The sequence below is a fragment of the Budorcas taxicolor genome, chromosome 19 (genome assembly GCF_023091745.1).
Source record: "Budorcas taxicolor isolate Tak-1 chromosome 19, Takin1.1, whole genome shotgun sequence".
Classification (NCBI taxonomy): Eukaryota; Metazoa; Chordata; class Mammalia; order Artiodactyla; family Bovidae; genus Budorcas; species Budorcas taxicolor.
Genome location: NC_068928.1, coordinates 51,770,757 through 51,786,771, shown reverse-complemented (window position 1 = coordinate 51,786,771; position 16,015 = coordinate 51,770,757).

The window sequence follows — 16,015 nt, the reverse complement described above, 5'->3', positions numbered from 1 at the left end:
GACTTGCCTGTTTGGAATTTGATTTCCATCATTTTTAGCGGTAAATCCCAGCTGAAGGAGGTTATGCCCCTGGACTCTGTTTGAGGAAGAACTCACTGTGAGATGGCCCTGGATGGGGTGCCCTAGAGCCACCAGTGTTCTGCCCAGGCCATCGTGGCCAGTATCTGAGCAGAGTGAGGGTCCAGGCCTGCTCATAGTACACAAGTCTTTTCAGATTCCTTGTCCTCCATCTTCTGGTGTCTCTCCTTCTAGGCCCCTGACCAGCCAGCTAAATGGTTGCTCCCAGCCACACATCACCTTTCCTTACCTTAGGCAGTTTCTCTTTCTCTACAAGGCCTGCTGTCTTTAAAAACAACAACAACAACAACAACAAGAAGACTTATTTTGTATTGGGGAATAGCTGATTAACAAACAATGTGATAGTTTCGGGTAAACAGCGAAGGGACTCAGCCACGTATATACATGTATCCATTCTCCCCCAACCTCTCCCGTCTAGGGTAAGGCAAGCGTGTCTTGAAGCTGCCCACTGGACCACATTTGCCCAGAGCTGGGATGGAGGTGTGGTCCCTTTTGGACCTGTTCCCACATACTGAGCCCGGGCGTGCTGGAACCCAGAGATCATCCACTTCACAGGGCTGGGCAAATTGATACACTTGGGTGGAAACAATTTCACTGGAAACCCTCACCATCTGTGACTCAGCAGCTCCAATTCTCAGAAGCCTGGAGTAGGAAATGGCAACCCACTCCAGTATTCTTGCCAGGAGAATCCCCACAGACAGAGGATCCTGGCAGGCTACAGTCCATGGGGTCGCCGAGTCAGATGCAACTGAACAACTAAGCACAGCACACTGAAAATTATAATAAAAATTAATTTTAGAAGAGAGGTATGGAGAGAATTTGATGTCAGAAGATGCAGGGCTGGGTTCCATCATCCCAGCTCATCAACTAGATAAGCTCTCTGAGCCATGTGACTGATGACACAGTTGATTAAGCCCTTCCTCACTGGGCTTCCCTGGTAGCTCAGATGGTAAAGCGTCTGCCTACAATGCAGGAGACCCGAGTTCGATCCCTGGTTTGGGAAGATCCCCTGGAGAAGGAAATGGCAACCCATTCCAGGACTCTTGCCTGGAAAATCCCATGGACTGAGGAGCCTGGTAGGAGTCCACAGTCCATGGGGTTGCAAAGAGTTGGACACAACTGAGCGACTTCACTTCACTTCACTGTTGACAGGATTCCCTAGTGGCTCAAATGGTAAAGAGTCTGCCTGCATTGCAGGAGACCCGCCTTCGATCCTTGGGTCGGGAGGATCCCTGGAGAATGAAATGGCAACCCACTCCAGTATTCTTGCCTGGAAAGCCCATGGCCAGAGGAGCCTGGTGGGCTACAGTCCATGGGGTTGCAAAGAGTCTGACACGATTGAGCGACTTCACTTTGACTTTCACCATTGACTGGTGTGGTGACATCACCAACACCACTGCAGTTTCCTGCCTCACCTGTAGTGAGTGTGGCCACGTGACTAAGATCAAGTCAATAGTGTCTGTTGTGGGTTGAACTCTGTCCCCTGCCTCACAAAATTCACGTCGTGTCCTAACCCCCAGTACCCAGGATGGGACCTTATTTGGAAATGAGCTGTACTGTGTGTTCAGTTGTGTCCGACTCTTTGCAACCCCATCAACTGTAGCCCACCAGGCTCCTCTTGTACCTGGAATTTTTCAGGCAAAAATACTGGGATGGGTTGCCCTTTACTCCTCCAGGGGATCTTCCTGACCCAAGAATGGGAACTACATCTCTTGTGTCTCTTGCATTGATGGGCGCATTCTTTACCACGAGTGCCACCTGGGAAGCCCTTACTTGGAAATAGGGTCATTGCAAATGTATTTAGTTAAAATGAGTTCATACTTGCAGTAGGGTGGGCTCCAGTCCAATATGGCTGTGTCCTTAAAAAAAAGGGAGGGTGGCCTAGTGGATAGGATTCCGGACTTTCACCACTGTGGCTCAGGTTCAATTCCTGGTCAGGGAACTGAGATTCTGCAAACCATGGAGGTTTGGTACAGACATGCATACACAGGGAGACCACAATGTGAACATGAAGGCAGAGATTGGGGTGATGCTTCTACAAGCCAAGAATGCAAGCCATCACCAAAGCACCAGTATCCAGGCGGCAGGCCTAGAACAGATTCTTCCTGTCGACACCTTGATCTCAAGACTTCTGACCCAGAGACTGTGAGACAGTCAAGTTCTGTTGTGTAAGCTGCTCCAGGACTTCCTGGCTGTCCGCTGGTTAAGACTTCATGCTTCCAAAGCAAGGGCTGCTGGTTCTATCCCTGATTGGAGAACTAAGATGCCACATGCTGTGCAGCATGGCCAAGATAATATATTGAAAAAAAAAAAAAAAACTGTCCCATTTGTGGCACTTTGGCACAGCAGCCCTAGCAGACCAACACAGTTCATGGGGAGTGTGTGTGCCATTTCAACCTGGCCTGCCATTCTCCCTCCTGCAAGCAGTTTCCCTGTTTCTGGCTGGCTGGCATGGAGATGATCTTCTAGGGGCCCTGTGGAAGCCATATATTGTGAGTGGCAGAGTTTCAGTCAATGGAGTGAAGGAGGGCACCTAGCTGAGCTGAGCCGAGCCCCAGCCAGCACTGTTACGTGGGCCAGAAATAGGGTCTGAATGCCTGCTTGTTACAGTAGCTGGTGGGGCCCTGACTACACAGATGACAGTGAGGTAGGACAGCACGGTCCAACAGACTATGCCATAGAGTGAAGTGAAGCCCCCATGTGAGCCACCTGGGCCATTTTAACATTTCAAGCAGCCATACTAAAACACGTAAAAACAAGCAGGTGAAATTAAATACCTATTTATCTAAAATAAATATTTCCAACATGCTCAGACACTCAGTAGTGTCTCCTTGTGATCCCATGGACTGTAGCCCACCAGGTTTCTCTGTCCATTGGATTCTCCCAGCAAGAATACTGGAAAGGAGTGCCATTTCCTCCTCCAGGGGATCGTCCTGACCCAGGGATCGAACCTGCATCTCTTACGTCTCCTGCATTGGCAGGCTGGTTCTTTCTCACTAGTGCCCTAGCACCACATGAAATCTATGTAAAATTTACCAATGAAATATTTTATATTACTTTTCTCATACTAAATCTTTGAAACCTGGTGTGACCTGTACCCTCACAGCACATCTCAGCTCGAACCAGCCACATGTGGAGTGCTCAATGCCACCTGACCACTGTATCTGATGATGTGGGTTTAGAATGTTCAAATCTAAAATGGTTAGAAAGCCTCACATTCTCCCGAGCCTGTACCTATGTCTGTCTCTACTGGAACTCTGCAGATAATGGCAAGAAACTCTGAAAGTCACGGCTGAGGAGGCAGCATGGTGTGGGCAGGCACAAAGAGTACTTATTGACTTTGAGCCCAGGCTGTCCTGATTTCTCAATGCATGACTTTGGGTAACTTGTCTACTCTCTCTGATCCTTCATTTCCACATCTTCCAAAGGCTTGTTGCACAGGTTAAATTGAAGAGGAGAGTGGAGGCTTGGGGTATATGTGTAATAGGCAATTAAGAAGTAGTCGCTGCTGTCATGAAATCGAACCTCCTCAAATTCTATTTGCTTGACCCGCTGTTTTCACCCTCTCCCACATGAACTGAGTGTCTAATGCAGGTCAGGCAGAGCTCACCCTCAAGGTCTGGCTTTATTAAAAATTCAGTTTTGGAATTTGTTAAAAAACAAATTCAGTTATGGGGGAATTGACCTCAGAAGGAAGCTGCTTGATGCAGGACTCTGATGATGGAGGGAAGTTGGACAGGAGAAAGAATGAGAATGATTTAGGACTCAGGCTGCAATGCCAGCAATCGCATCTTGCCCAAGCCCCAGTAATTCATTTACTCAAAGATGAAACGATGCTGGGGATCTGGTGTGACTGGTCTGTCATGCCCAGTGTACAGCCTCATGGTGTTCAGGAGCAATGCTCTCAGTGCCACCAGCCCCAAAAGGTGGCAGCTGAGGGCTCTGTAGCCACATCCCTGCAGGCCCCACACCCAGTGGGCAGGGGATGTTGAGGGTGCTCTGTGAGCTAATAGGGGTTGGGAGCAGTGGGCTTCCCCGTTAGTGCTGGAGTGGGGCAGGGGCCTCTGTCTTTTTTGAGATAAAACCTACCTGGGAATTCCTTGGCAGTCCAGTACCTAGGACTTGATGCTTTCACTGCCATGACCTGGGTTCAATCCCTGGTCAGGAAACTGGGATCCTGTAGGCCTCCCAGAGAGGAAAAAAAAAAAGATCAAGTCAACCTGGAGCAGAGCTAACCTGGGCTAACCCAGGATTGAATAACAAACACTTTGCTGCCTAAAGTATGATTATTTTTATAAAATATGTTTTGCATCGATTTATCTACCTTTGTAAATTCTGCTGCTGACTTTGGCAAAGAGTCTGTTTCTCCCTCCCCACCTTTTAAAATAATTTTAATCCTCTGAAAGGACCCAAGTTCATCCACATCTTTGAATCTTTGTGCAGTGCTGATGGCTGAATCTTCTAGAGACTTCTAGCAAAGCCTGTGGAGCTGGTGCCTGTAGGGTACTAAATTGTGTCCCCTACAAAGAGTTACATTCTTGATCATAGGCACCTGTGACTGTGACCTTATTTGGAAATAGGATCTTTGCTGATGTAATTAACTAAGTTCAGATGATGTCATACTGGACTTGAGTGGCGTCCTAATAAGAAAAGACAGAGACACAGGTACAGGGAGGTGCCGTCATGGGAGCCATGAAGTTATTTCGTTATGTTCCTCTTACTTCTGCCCTTCCTGCCTCCCTACATAAGAAAGGAATCACGGTTCCTTATGGGCTGTTCTTCTGTCTGGGCAGGCCTGCCAGCCCAAGGTGGGTGAACTAATTTGCTGACCCAGGACCAAATTTTTGGGCCTCACTATTTTAACTTGGGAAACACCTGACCCTGGGACAGGTTTTACTCCATGGGGTCCAAAGAGCACGATCCTCAGGCAAGAATACCCAGGCCCAGAAAACTGACTTCCATCAGTCAAACTGTGCTCTAACTAAGTGGAACTCCAAAGCCTGTTTCGTGAGAAACTTAACTGCAGATCTCGCTCCTGTCTTTCCATGGGGAAAAACAGCTGAAAGGCAGATCTGAAGGCAGGCTGGGAAATAGATGCAAAATGAAACTAGGAAATACAAGTCCCTGTTGTTCTGTACGGCTCTGGATTTACTGTGGGTGTTATGTTCAGCCTGCTCCGTCACACAGGCCCTGCTTTGAGATGTCTGGACATTCTCATCTGAAACAGGGCCATGGAGTTGTGCGGCCCAGAGGGGCAGAACCACATCCCTGGGCTACCTTCCCCCACAGTGTCCCTTGTTCCAGCCTCTTACCACACTTACCCTCCCAGAAAACTGCCCTGGAGAGCATCCTGCCTACAAACAACCCCAGGATTATCAGATAAGCAGGCAAGGAGCAAGACCAGCCCCAAAGTATGTTTGGGGCCCAACCAAAGCCATTCTACAAATGCTGGTGGCTACAAGATAGAGGAAATTTCAAATGATCCAGTATCTAAGGGATCAGGAAGATACTCTATACTGGTTTTGGCCAGGTGGGCTGTGGGGCTAAGTTCAGGGGCTCCCCTGCCATACAGCTGACCTGGGGAATAATGACTAGCAGACTTTCCACAAGAAGATCTTCTACGTGGAGAAGCCAGTCCCCTTGTGAACACTGGACCAGAACATCTGGAGATGTCCAGACTGAGGCCAGCAATGTCCAGAGCACCATCTTTTAGGGACAAAGTGGGAGGTGATGCCATCTGAAACTGTTTATGAAGTACTCTGGCTTCCTTGTCCCCTTCTTCCTTCATCCTACCACCCCACCATCCTCCTCCACCCAGTTAATCTGTCTGTGCCTGCCTCAGCCCCACAAAGTAAACTGCACCTACCACTGTCCTTGTATTTTGTTGTTTTCTGTCTTATTTTCTAATTATGTTTGCTCATACATTGTACTTACATACTATTTATTGTTATACTATTTTGTATTTTTAAAAATTGTGTGGGAGACATTCATTGTGGTCCAGAGGTTAAGAGTCTGCCTTCCAATTCTAGGAATGCAGGTTGGATCCCTGGTCAGGGAAATAAAGCCCCACATGCCATGGGGTGACTAACCTCGCACCACAACTACTCAGCCCAAGCACCACAACTATAAGGAAGCCTGTTAGCAGCAATGAAGTGCCCTAGTGCCACAACTAAAATCCAGTGAGGTAAAAAAAAAATTGCATATTTCAATGCATACATTTATTGCATTGATATGGACTTAGGGGAGAACTATACAAAAAGGTCTTAATGACCTGGATAACCACGATGATATGATCACTCACCTAGAGCCAGACATCCTGGAGTGTGAAGTCAAGTGGGCCTTAAGAAGCATTACTGTGAACAAATCTAGTAGAGGTGATGAAATTTCAGCTGAGCTATTTAAAACCCTAAAAGATGGTGCTGTTAAAGTGCTGCACTCAATACGCCAGAAAATTTGGAAAACTCAGCAGTGGCCACAGGACTGGAAAAGGTCAGTTTTCATTCTAATCCCAAAGAAAGGCAATGCCAACAATTGCACTCATTTCACAAGCTAGCAAGGTAATGCTCAAAATCCTTCAAACTAGGCTTCAACAGTGTATGAACCAAGAACTTCCAGATATACAGTCTGTATTTAGAAAAGGCAGAGGAATCAGAGATCAAATTGCCAACATCCATTGGATCATAGAAAAACCAAGGAAATTCCTAAAAGGGAATACCAGATCACCTCACCTGCCTCCTGAGAAACCTGTATGCAGGTCAAGAAGCAACATTTAGAAGCAGACATGGAATAACAGACTGGATCAAAATTTGGAAAGGAGTGCATCAAGGCTATACACTGTCACTCTGCTTATTTAACTTATATGCAGAGTACATCATGCGAAATGCCAGACTTGACGAAGCACAGGCTGGAATCAAGATTGCTAGGAGAATATGAATAACCTCAGATATGCAGATGATACCACCCTAACAGCAGAAAATAAAGAGGATTCAAGAGCCCCTTGATGAAGATGAAAGAGGAGAGTGAAAAAGCTGGCTTATAACAACATTCAAAAAGTAAGATCATGGCATCTGGTCCCATCACTTCATGGCAAATAGATAAGGAAAAAGTGGAAACAATGACAGACTTAATTTTCTTGGGCTCCAAAATCACTGTGGATGGTGACTGCAGCCATGAAATTAAAAAATGCTTGTTCCTTGAAAGAAAAGCTATGACAGACCTAGACAGAGTATTAAAAAGCAGAAACATCACTTTGGTGAAAAACGTCTGTATAGTCAAAGCTATGGTTTTTCCAGTAGTCATATATGGATGTGAGAATTAGACCATAAAGAAGGCTGAGAGCTAAAGAATTAATGCTTTCAAACTGTGGTGCTGAAGAAGACTATTGAGAGTCAGTTGGACTGCAAGGAGATCAAACCAATCAGTCCTAAAGGAAATCAACCCTGAATAATCATTGTAAGGACTAATACCGAAACTGAAGCTCCTAAGCTCTACTATGGCTACCCGATGTAAATAGCCAACTCATTAGAAAAGATCCTGATGCTGGGGAAAATTGAGGGAAGAAGGAGAAGGGTCGACAGAGGATGAGATGGCTGGATGGCATCACCGACTCAATGGACATGAGTTTGAACAAACTCTGGGAGATAGTGAAGGGCAGGGAAGCCTGGCGTGCTATAGTCCATGGGGCTGCAACCAGCTGGATATAACTTCATGACTGAACAAAAACAATGTCATTTATATAGGTCAGTTTTTCCAGGTCTTTGCTTCAGTTCAGTTCAGTTCAGTCTCTCAGTCATGTTCGACTCTTTGCGACCCCATGAATTGCAGCACTCCAGGCCTCCCTGTCCATCACCATTTCCCGGAGTTCACTCAAACTCACGTCCATTGAGTTGGTGATGCCATCCAGCCATCTCATCCTCTGTCGTCCCCTTCTCCTCATGCCCCTAATCCCTCCCAGCATCAGAGACTTTTCCAGTGAGTCAACTGTTCGTATGAGGTGGCCAAAGTGTTGGAGTTTCAGCTTTAGCATCATTCCTTCCAAAGAACACCCAGGACCGATCTCCTTTAGAATGGATTGGTTGGATCTCCTTGCAGTCCAAGGGACTGTCAAGAGTCTTCTCCAACACCACAGTTCAAAAGCATCAATCCTTCGGCGCTCAGCTTTCTTCACAGTCCAACTCTCACATCCATACATGACTACTGGAAAAACCATAGCCTTGACTCGACAGACCTTTGTTGACAAAGTAATGTCTCTAGTTTTGAATATGCTATCTAGGTTGGTCATAACTTTCCTTCCAAGGAGTAAGCGTCTTTTAATTTCATGGCTGCAATCACCATCTGAGTGATTTTGGAGCCCCCCCAAAATAAAGTCTGATACTGTTTCCACTGTTTCCCCATCTATTTCCCATGAAGTGATGGGACCAGATTCCATGATCTTCGTTTTCTGAATGTTGAACTTTAAGCCAACTTTTTCACTCTCCTCTTTCACTTTCATCAAGAGGCTTTTTAGTTTCTCTTCACTTTCTGCCATAAGGATGGTGTTATCTGCATATCTGAGGTTATTGATATTTCTCCTGACAATCTTGTGCTTCCTCCAGCCCAGTGTTTCCCATGATGTACTCTGCATAGAAGTTAAATAAGCAGGGTGACAATATATAGCCTTGACGTACTCCTTTTCCTATTTGGAACCAGTCTGTTGTTCCATGTCCAGTTCTAACTGTTGCTTCCTGACCTGCATACAGGTTTCTCAAGAGGCAGGTCAGGTGGTCTGGTATTCCCATCTCTTTCAGAGTTTTCCACAGTTTATTGTGATCCACACAGTCAAAGGCTTTGGCATAGTCAATAAAGCAGAAGTAGATATTTTTCTGGAACTCTCTTGCTTTTTCGATGATCCAGTGGATGTTGGCAATTTGATCTCTGGTTCCTCTGCCTTTTCTAAAACCAACTTGAACATCTGGAAGTTCACAGTTCATGTATTGCTGAAGCCTGGCTTGGAGAATTTTCAGCATTACTTTACTAGCGTGTGAGATGAGTGGAATTGTGTGGTAGTTTGAGCATTCTTTGGCATTGAATTTCTTTGGGATTGTAATGAAAACCGACCTTTTCCAGCCCTGTGGCCACTGCTGAGTTTTCCAAATTTGCTGCCATATTGAGTGCAGCACTTTCACAGCATCATCTTTCAGGATTTGAAATAGCTCAACTGGAATTCCATCACCTCCACTAGCTTTGTTTGTAGTGATGCTTTCTAAGGCCCACTTGATTTCACATTCCAGGATGTCTGGCTCTAGGTGAGTGATCACACCATTGTCATTATCTTGGTCGTGAAGATCTTTTTTGTACAGTTCTTTTGTGTATTCTTGCTTCTGTTAATATCTTCTTAATATCTTCTGCTTCTGTTAGGTCCATACCATCTTTGTCCTTTATCAAGCCCATCTTTGCATGAAATGTTCCCTTGGTATCTCTGATTTTCTTGAAGAGATCTCTAGTCTTTCCCATTCTGTTCTTTTCCTCTATTTCTTTGCATTGATCGCTGAGGAAGTCTTTCTTATTTCTCCTTGCTATTCATTGGAACTCTGCATTCAGATGCTTATATCTTTCCTTTTCTCCTTTGCTTTTCACTTCTCTTCTTTTCTCAGCTATTTGTAAGGCCTCCCCAGACAGCCATTTTGCTTTTTTGCATTTCTTTTCCATGGGGATGGTCTTGATCCTTGTCTCCTGTACAATGTCACGAACTTCCATCCATAGTTCATCAGGCACTCTGTCTATCAGATCTAGTCCCTTAAATCTATTTCTCACTTCCACTGTATCATCATAAGGGATTTGATTTAGGTCATACCTGAGTGGTCTAGTGGTGTTCCCTACTTTCTTCAGTTTAAGTCTGAATTTGGTAATAAGGAGTTCATGATCTGAGCCACAGTCAGCTCCCAGTCTTGTTTTTGCTGACTGTATAGAGGTTCTCCATTTTTGGCTGCAAAGAATAGAATCAATCTGATTTCGGTGTTTACCATCTGGTGATGTCCATGTGTAGAGTGTTCTCTTGTGTTGTTGGAAGAGGGTGTTTGCTATGACCAGTGCGTTCTCTTGGCAAAACTCTATTAGTCTTTGCCCTGCTTCATTCTGTATTTCAAGGTCAAATTTGCCTGTTACTCCAGGTGTTTCTTGACTTCCTACTTTTGCATTCCAGTCTGCTATAATGAAAAGGACATCTTTTTTGGGTGTTAGTTCTAAAAGGTCTTGTAAGTCTTCATAGAACCAGTCAACTTCAGCTTCTTCAGCGTTACTGGTTGGGGCATAGACTTGGATTACTGTGATATTGAATGGTTTGCCTTGGAAATGAACAGAGATCATTCTGTCATTTTTGAGATTACTTCCAAGTACTGTATTTTGGACTCTTTTGTTGACCATGATGGCTACTCCATTTCTTCTGAGGGATTCCTGCCCACAATAGTAGATATAATGGTCATCTGAGTTAAATTCATCCATTCCAGTCCATTTTAGTTTGCTGATTCCTAGAATGTCGACGTTCACTCTTGCTGTTTGACCACTTCCAATTTGCCTTGATTCATGGACCTAACATTCCAGGTTCCCATGCAGTATTGCTCTTTATAGCATCCTTTAGCCAATTAACTGGTTTCTTTTGCCACACCTGACCTGTCCAGTGACCTTCCCCTCTGAGTGCATGTACTCCTCAGCCAAAATGAATCTTGAAGTGAAGGCTTCTGGAAGGAGCAAGACTCAATATGGACTGGCATTATCCCCTGACTTTTTTACCCCCAAGGAGCCTTTCTGTGCTTGTGTAGTGTCTCCCTTGTCCCAAAAGAAAGGGAGCGGAGATCCCTTATCCTTTACGCAAATAGAATTTTGCCCCTCTTTGTCTTTGCCGTGACAGTTTCCTTGACTATTTACAAGAGATAAAAACTGCCTATTTACCCTGTTTCTGTTATTTCTTCTGTTTTGGCAATCAGAAGTCTGACTGTAAATGCCTTAGCTGAAGCCCACCTATCTCTTGTCTCAGGATATGTTAACAGTTGTAAGTATCCAGCCTGAAGGCCACTTCTTCATGCCCTATGAAATGTAAACAGGAAGCCAGTATAAATCTCTAACCAGGAGCCCATCTATCTCCTACCTCAGAAATATGGTGTGACCAGAGGGTGTGGGAAAGGAAGAGTTTATTGGAAAGATAGGTGGGTGCCCTGAGCCCTTTTGATATAAAAATGACACTCATCCTAACTGGCATTTGTAGCATCACATGGGCCTGTGCTAGGCCCCTCACAAATGCTTTCTGGTGGGTGCTCATTGACAGGGGAGAGAACAGTGAAGAGTAAGTAAGATGATGTACATCAAGCCCTTTGCTTGGGGCTGGAACACCAGTTTTCACCATAAGAATTGTTGTTGAACAGCTGTAGGAGGCTGGACCAGAGCCTGACAGATGAGAAAACTGAGCCACAGAAGGGAGCAGGTGCATAGACAGGCTGCGGCGGTGGCCTCTAGGTTATCAGTGACCAACAGAGGGCTGGGCGTGGGCCGTTGTGCCTACTTAATCCACACAAGGCCATGATCAGATAGGGTTGGTGACCTCCACCTTTTTGCAACCGAATGGCTTGAAGCTTGGCTGAGGACCAGCCTTGTGTCCTTGGCGCTCCTCAGGGCTGGCTGCTGGGTCTGTTAAGTCCTGGATACTGCCCAAGCCAGGGAGGGCTGAGAATGGGGAAGTGTAAGATGGGGGCCTTCACCTGGTTTTCTTTGGTGGTGGTTGGGGAGATGTGGCTGGAAAAAAGGGGAAGAAAAGTCAGGAAACTGAGTGAATAAAGAAGTGTTTGTACCTGCCATGACCCATAAGCCCCTGGTGCTGGGGAGAAACAACAGGACACTTACGTGAGGAATTCTCATCCTTGCTGTGTTTTCTGGCCTGTGTGGAAGCAGAGCTTTGGACAGAGGGAATGCACCTTAGGAGAGAGGACTGGGCCCTGGGGAGTCATTGAGAGTGTTGGTTTGTTTTTTTTTTAATATTTGCCTGCTCTGGGTCTTCAATGCTGTGTGCCTACTTTTTCTAGTTGCAGCAAGTGGAGACTACTCTTCATTGTGGTGCACAGGGCTTTTTTCTTGCGATGGCTTCTCTCCTTGCTCTAGGGCATGTGGGCTTCAGTAGCTGCGGGTCCCAGGCTCTAGAGCACTGGCTCAATAGCTGTGGAGCACAGGGTTAGTTGCTCTGTGTCAGACATATGGGATCTTCCTGGACCATGAATAGAACTTGTGTCCCTTGCATTAGCTGCATTCTTAACCACTAGACCACCAAGGAAACCCTCATTGAGAGTCTTTTAGTGAGAGAGTGCCCAGGCTACAGTGGTGATTGCTTCAGGGGGCATTTGGAGAAGGAGAGGGAAGATGGGGACCATTGCCCTGAGGATAACCACACACACCGAGTGCTTTCAGTCCTGCCCTCCCCCACCAGAGCCCACCATCACAGGAGACCAAGCTGTTGGTGGCAGACTGTCATCTATGCCACAGGTAAAGTGAGATGTAGGGGCTGTAGGGGCTGGCAGCAGGGCTGGAGCAGGGAGTTGCTGTCTAATGGGGGCCCTCTGCTTGCCCTCCCAGCTGAGGAAGGAGCTGACTGGGCCACTGCTCCATCAAAATTCTTGGGTCCGAAGCCAGAAGAAAAGGGTGGCTGGTGGATCTTTGTGCACCAAGAGCCAAGACACCTGTCTCCACTCCCTCCATGGATGGACTAAGTGGTCTCTGGAGGCTGGAGATTCTTGGCCTGAGTCCTGACCTTGGCATGACTCTGACCTTGGTTTGCTGCCACCCCCATGGAGGGTGTTTGGAGGGCCAGATGGTCCATGAGAAGAGTGCAGGGTTAGTAGATGGCAATTCCTGTTATTAGGAATGTTGACCACTGGCCCTGTTATTAGAAGGCCTGACTGCCAGCCCTGTAGCCATGGGCTGCCCTGTGCAGGCTGGTTCCTTTGCCATGCTCTGACTCAGTCATTTTCTGCCAGCATTTCTGGAGTGAGGCAGAGAGTCTGAGTCCCTTACCTGGGGCATGAAGCACGTACTGATTTTGGACACACACAGCAATAAGAGGCAGCTTGCAGTAAGCAGCAGCAAGCAGTAGCTAGAAGCAGAATCTTGGTTCCCTGACCAGGAAACAAACCCGGTTTGTGGTGATAGGTGAGAACATTGAATCCTAACCGCTAGACCACAGAGGCCAGAGGCTAGGGCCTGGATCCCCGGTTCTTGCCTGCCTTGTCAAGAAAGAATTCAGGTGAGGGGACAGAAGGCAAAGAGAAAAGTAAACAGTTTTTTGGAAAAGCAAAGTACACATGGAAAGACACACAGGAGAACTCAGACAGTTGCACATTTGGAAGTTTAAATCCTTTATGAGAGGGTAGTTTTCTGGGTCTTTGTCTCCCCCCGGCCAATCATCTTGTTTTAGCGCCCCTGGATCATTTGTCTAAAGAACCTCCTCTTGGGTGAGCATGCACCTCTCAGCCAAAATGGAACTTGACACAAAGGTGTCTGGGAGAAACAAAACTCATTATGGCCTGGTGTTGTCCCCTGATTTTTGACCCCCAAGGAGCCTTGCTGTGCTTGTGTAGTATCTCTCTTGCCCCAAGGAAGGAGGAAGTGCAGATCCCCTGATCTCCAGGGTTTTCCTCCTCTTTTTTCTTGCCACAGCTATTATCTTAAGGCATCCACAAGAGACAAAACTTGAGTATTTATCCTGTCTCTGTTTGTGTGTGCGTGCTAAGTCACTTTTGTCATGTCTGACTCTTTGTGACCCCATGGACTATAGGCCTTCAGGCTCCTCTGTCCATGGGATTCTCCAGGCAAGAATATTGAGTGGGTTGTCATTTCCTAATCCAGGGGATCTTCCTGACCAAGGGATTGAACCCATGTCTCTTACGTCTCCTACATTGGCTGGTGGGTTCTTTACCACTAGCGCCACCTGGGAAGCCCACCATGTCTCTGTAGTTCCTTCCATTTAGGAGAGAAAATAGGAGGCTGATTGTAAATGTCTAACCTAGAGCCTACCTATCTCCTGTCTCAAGAAGTGCAAACAGGAGGCTAATTTTAAGTGTCCAGCCTTGAAAGGTTGTTGCTGAGCCATGAAAGATGTCAAGATTAGAGGAATTCAATCTGGGGCCAGTAATGAGACTTGATCTCTCAAAGCTTTTGTGTAATAAAGTTTTATTGAAGTATAAAAGAGATAGAGACATAGACATCAGAAGGGGGGCAAAAAAAGTGTTCCCCTGCTAATCTTTAACAGAATGTTCTATACCTATCAGCAGGCTGCTAATTAGAGACCAAAACTCAGAGTGGCACCCGCCCCTTCACACACAACACGCATTTTGAGATAACGTTGGCACATTGTGAGTCATCCCGGGTCATAAAATGATTGACAGGAATCTTGAAGAAAGACAGGTTTCCAAGCAAATACATAGTCTCATTAACATAGGTTAAGAGAACATTTGCATGAGTAAAACATACTGGTTTGTCAAATCAGTTCTGAGTCTTAGGCGGAACCAACTTGAAGAAAGACAGATTCTAGGGTAAATACATAGTTCATTAACACAGCTTAAGAAAAACATTTCCATAAGAAAACACATTGGTTAGCTCTAGGTTAACTAGAGATCTCTTCAAGAAAATTAGAGATACCGAGGGAAAATTTCGTGTAAAGATGGGTACAATAAAGGACAGGAATGGTATGGACCTAACAGAAGCAGAACATATTAAGAAGAGGTGGCAAGAATACACAGAAGAACTGTACAAAAAAGATCTTCATGATCCAGATAACCTCGATGGTGTGATCACTCACCTAGAGCCAGACATCCAGGAACAGTCAAGTGGGCCTTAGGAAGCATCACTATGAACAAAGCTAGTGGAGGTGATGGAATTCCAGTTGAGCTATTTCAAATCCTAAAGAATGATGCTGTGAAAGTATTGCATTCAATATGCCAGCAAATTTGGAAAACATAGCAGTGGTCACAGGACTGGAAAAGGTCAGTTTTCATTCCAATCCCAAAGAAAGGCAAAATGCCTAAGGATGCTCAAACTACCGCACAGTTGCACTCATCTCACACACTAGCAAAGTAATGCTCAAAATTCTCCAAGCCAGGCTTCAGCAGTATGTGAACCAGATGTTCAAGCTGGATTTAGAAAAGGAAGAGGAACCAGAGATCTAATTGCTATGGATCCAACATCCGTTGGATCATTGAAAAAGCAGGAGAGTGCCAGAAAAACATCTACTTCTGCTTTATTGACTATGCCAAAGCCTTTGACTGTGTGGATCATAACAAACTCTGGAAAATTCTTAAAGAGGCGGGAATACCAGACCACCTTACCTGCCTCCTGAGAAATCTGTATGCAGGTCAAGAAGCAACAGTTAGAACTGGACATGGAATAATGGACTGGTTCCAAATTAGGAAATGAGTACATCAAGGCTGCATATCGTTGGCCTGTAACTCATATGCACACTACATCATGCAAAATGCCAGGCTAGATGAAGCACAAGCTAGAATAAAGATTGCCAGGAGAAATGTCAATAACCTCAGATACGCAGATGACACCACCCTTATGGCAGAAAGCGAAGAACTAAAGAGCCTCTTGATGAAACTGAAAGAAGAGAGTGAAAAAGTATGGCTTAAAACTCAACATTCAGAAGAATAAGATCATGGCATCTGGTCCCATCACTTCATGGCAAATAGATGGGGAAACAATGGAAACAGTGAGAGAATTTATTTTCTTGGGCTCCAAAATGACTGCAGATGGTGACTGCAGCCGTGAAATTAAAACACACTTGCTCCTTGGAAGAAAAGCTATGACCGACCTAGATAGCATATTAAAAAGCAGAGACATTACTTTGCCGACAAAGGTCCGTCTAGTGAAAACTATGGTTTTTCCAGTGGTCATGTATGGATGTGAGAGTTGGACTATAAAG